Consider the following 4,909-nt stretch of genomic DNA (forward strand, 5'->3'; position numbering starts at 1 on the left):
TTGCCACACTCTGTAGTAGTTTTGCACTCCATCTGGCTGATTGAGCACATGTTAGCAGTAGACAGTACAGAGGAAGGGGAGCAAAGTAGAAGGAAAGGGGAAGGGCTATGAGCCATAGGGCATAGAGTTTGGGAGAGAACCATCCTTCCCTCTGCTAACCAGTCAGTACCTTGGATGATGTTAGCAGAAAGTTAGCTAGCAGGGAACTGCCTGTTTGAGGTTAGTCTAGGCATATTTCCTAATACTCCCAATTGCTGAGAAATTGGGGGGAAGTATAGTAAACACTGTCAAAGTTTCTAGACTCCATTTCCTTCACTGGGTATTTTAAAGTTTAGACCAACTCTAAGGTCAAGAAGCAGGAGAATAGATATTTAGACTAGGATTCAGAGATTCCCAGGTTTATAACTGCACATACCACTCTCTTTCCTTCCTGAGGCATCAGAAAGCAGAGAACCACTCGATTTGAATGTTGTTGTTGTTGTTTTGCCAGTCTTTTTTTTAATTATTGTGGTAAAAATATAAACAACCATTCACTAACGCAACGATTTGTACGTGTATGCAGGTATAGTCGCTTAACGTCCACCATATGTTCAGTCAAATAGGACTTTATGTGATTTGGCCGTTGTGGGAACAACACATTGTATACAGGAGAGAGGCGCTCAGGATGGTCCCTGGTTGGGCCGGGACCTGCTCCGCCATGGCGGCCACCACTGCTGTGCGGAGAGATTGCCCAAAAAACTTTGGCCCCACAGATGCCAGTCCTCCATGGTCTCTGCCCAGTCTCCTGGAGCTGCACCCAGCCCACGCACCAGCTGGGGTGCACATTCACCTGTCCAGCCGGCTGCCTACTGGCCATGCCTCTGGCTCGCTTCCCTTCCTTCCTCCCTGCTTGCCTTCTCCCTCTCTCCTAATGGGCTTTAAACTCTTCCAGCCTCGAAACCGCTTCCCCACCCCTACCCCAAAACCAGTCTGCTCCACTGCCACCACCACAGGAGTAGCCTCATCATGCACAGGGAGCCCAGGCCGAGTAGGGCAGTGGCCTCAGAGGGACATCCCCTTTGGGGGCTCTGAAGGTGTCTGCACAGTCCCTGGCTGAGGTGAACTCAGTGGGACAAGCAGCTGCGGATAGGCGCTGGAACCCTCTCTCCCTGCTGCCCCAAGGCTAGGGAGGAGGACAGCTAGTGAGAGACAGATCAGATCTCCCTACTTAGCAAAGTACGATTCCTACGTCCTGTTCTCTGATGGGGATAACTTTATGGGACCAAAGATGTATATGTGGTCCGACATGACTCAACAGATGCATACCTGTAATTCAGTGACAATGGTTACATCCTTTAAGTTGTGCAACCATTCTCACTTTTTCCAAATCATTCTACCACTATTAACAGAACCTTATTGCCCCCTAAGCAAAAACTTCCCCCTTTCCCCTGCCTCCGACCCCTGGTAACCACTAATAATTTTTGGTTTCTATGTATTTGCTTATGCATCTGTCAGTTTGTCACACTGTGGTGGCTTGGGTGTTGCTGTGATGCTGGAAACTATGCCACAGGTATTGCCATTACCAGGAGGGTCACCCAGAGTGGACAGGTTTCAGCTGAGCTTCTAGACTAAGACAGACTAGGAAGAAGGACCTGGTGGTTGACTTCTGAAAACATCGGCCAGTGAAAATCTCATGAATAGCAGCATTGTTATTCAGAACATTGGCTGATATAGTGCCAGAAGATGAGCCCCTCAGGTTGGAAGGCACTCAAAATATGACTGAGAAAGAGATACCTCCTCAAAATAGAGTTAACCTGATGACACGGACGGAGTCAAGCTTTCGGGACCTTCACTTGCTAATGTGGCATGACTCAAAATGAGAACAAATAGCTGCATATATCCATTAATAAACAGAATATCGGTTGTATGAAGTATGAAACTAGGAAAATTGGAAGTTGTCATAAATGAAATGGACTGCATAGAGATAGATATCCGGCATTAGTGAGCCATTTTGAATCAGACAATCATATAGTCTACTAGGCCGGGAATGACAAATTGAAGAGGAATGGTGTCACATTCATCATCAAAAAGAACATTTCAAGATCTATCCTGAAATACAATGCTGTAAGTGATAGGATTATATCCATATACCTACAAGGAAGACCAGTTAATATGACTATTATTCAAATTTACCCACCAACCACGAATGCCAAAGTTGAGGAAACTGAAGATTCTTACCTAGTTCTGCAGTCTGAAATTAACAAACATGTAATCAAGATGCACCGATAATTATTGGTGATTGGAATGCAAAAGTTGGAAACAAAGAAGAAGGATCAGTAGTTGGAAAATATGGCCTTGGTGACAGAAATGACTCTGGAGATACCATGAGAGAATTTTGCAAGACCAACAAATACTTTTATTCTTTTTTAAATTGTGCTTTAAATGAAAGTTTACAGTTCATATTAGTTTCTCATACAAAAATTTATATGCACATTGTTATGTTACCCTAGTTGATCTCCTTATAATGTGACAGGACACTCCTCATTTCCACCCGATTCCCCATGTCCATTCAACCAGCTCCTGTCCCTTTCTGCCTTCTCATCTCACCACTGGACAGGAGTTGCCCATTTAGTCTCATGTATATCTACTTGAGCTAAGAAGCGCACTCCTGACAAGAATAATTTTATGTTTTATAGTCCAGTCTAATCTTTCTCTGAAAGTTGGCTTTGGGAATGGTTTTAGATCTGGGCTAATAGAGAGCTCGGGGGCCATGTTTTCTGGGATCCCTCCAGTCTCAGTCAGACTATTAAGTCTGGTCTTTTCACTAGAATTTGATCTCTGCACCCCACTTTTTTCCAGCTCCATCAGGGACTCTGTTGTATTCCCTATCAGGGCAGTCATTGGTGGTAGCCGGGCACCATCTAGTTCTTCTGGTCTCAGGCTGATGGAATCTCTGGTTTATGTGTCCCTTTCTGTCTTTTGGGCTCATATTTACCTTGTGTCTTTGGCGTTCTTCATTCTCCTTTGATCCAGGTGGGTTGAGACCAATTGATGCATCTTAGATGGCCGCTTACCATTTAAGACCCCAGATGCCGCGCACCAAAGTGGGATGCAGAATGTTTCCTAATAGATGTTATTATGCCAATTGACCTAGCTGTTCCCTGAAACCACGGTCCCCAGACACCCGGACCTGCTACTCAGGCTGGCCTTCAAAGAGTTCAGTTTATTCAGGAAACTTCTTTCCTTTTGGTTTAGTCCAGTTGTGCCGACCTCTCCTGTATTGTGTGTTGTCTTTCCCTTCACCCAAAATAGTTCTTGTCTACTATCTAGGTAGTGAATACCCGTCTCCCTCCCTCCCCACCATCGTAACCATCAAAGAACATTTTCTTCTGTGTTTAAACCTTTTCTTGAGTTCTTATAATAGTGGTCTCATACAATATTTGTCCTTTTGCAACTGACTAATTTCACTCAGCATAATGCCTTCCAGATTCATCCATGTTATATGTTTTGTGGATTCATCATTGTTCTTTATCGTTGTGTACTATTCCATTGTGTGAATATACCATAATTTGTTTATCCTTTCATCACTTGATGGATACCTAGGTTGTTGCCATCTTTTTGTTATTGTGAACAGTGCTGCAATGAACATGAGTGTGCGTATATCTATTTGTGCGAGGACTCATTTCTCTAGGATATATTCCAAGGAGTGGGATTGCTGGATCATATGGTACTTCTATTTCTAGCTTTTTAAGGAAGCGCCAAATCGATTTCCAAAGTGGTGTAGCATTCCCACCAGCAGTGTAAAAGTATTCCAGTCTCTCCACAACCTGTCCAAAATTTATTATTTTGTGCTTTTTTGTATCAACGCTAGCCTTGTTGGTGTGAGATGGTGTCTCGTTGTAGTTTTGATTTGCATTTCTCTAATGGCTGATGATTATAAGCATTTACTCTTGTATTTGTTAGCTGCCTGAATGTCTTCTTTGCTGAAGTGCCTGTTCATATCTTTGCCCATGTGTTGATTGGGTTATTTGTCTTTTTGTTGTTGAAGTTTTTCAGTATCTTGTAGATTTTAGAGATTAGACCCTGATTAGATTTGTCGTAGCCAGAATTTTTATCCCAGTCTGTAGGTTGTCTTTTTACTCTTTTGGTGAAGTCTTTGGATGAGCATTAAGTGTTTGATCTTTAGGAGCTCCCAGTTATCAAGTTTCTCTTCTGATGTTTGTGCATTGTTAGTTATGGTTTGTATTCTGTTTATGCCATGTATGAGGGCCCCTAGCATTGTCCCTATTTTTTCTTCCATGATCTTTATCATTTTAGATTTTATATTTAGGACTTTGATCCATTTTGAGTTAGTTTTTGTGCATTGTGTGAGGTATGGGTCTTGTTTCATTTTTTTTAGAGACACATATCCAGTATTGCCAGCACCATTTGTTTAAGACTGTCTTTTTCCCTATTTAATGTACTTTGGGCCTTTGTCAAATATTAGCTGCCCATATATGGATGAATTTCCATCTGGATTCTCAATTCTTTTCCATTGGTGTATGTGTCTGTTGTGCCCGTACCAAGCTGTTTTGATTATTGTGGCGGTATAATAGGTTCTAAAATTAGATAGTGTGAAGCCTCCCCCTTTGTTCTTCTTCCAGTAATGCTTTAATTACCTGGGGTGTCTTCCCTTTCCATATGAAGTTGGTGATTTTTTTCTCCATCTCATTAAAAAATGTCATTGGAATTTGGATCGGGATTGCATTGTATTTGTAGATCAATTTGGGTAGAATTGCCATTTTCACAATGTTGAGTCTTCCTTTCTATGAGCAAGGTATGTTTTTCCACTTATGTAGGTCTCTTTTCGTTTTTTGAAGTAGTGTCTTGTAGTTTTCTTTGTACAGGTCTTTTACATCTCTGGTTAGATTTATTCCTGAGTATTTTACCT

Source organism: Loxodonta africana, chromosome X (assembly GCF_030014295.1).
Source record: "Loxodonta africana isolate mLoxAfr1 chromosome X, mLoxAfr1.hap2, whole genome shotgun sequence".
Classification (NCBI taxonomy): domain Eukaryota; kingdom Metazoa; phylum Chordata; class Mammalia; order Proboscidea; family Elephantidae; genus Loxodonta; species Loxodonta africana.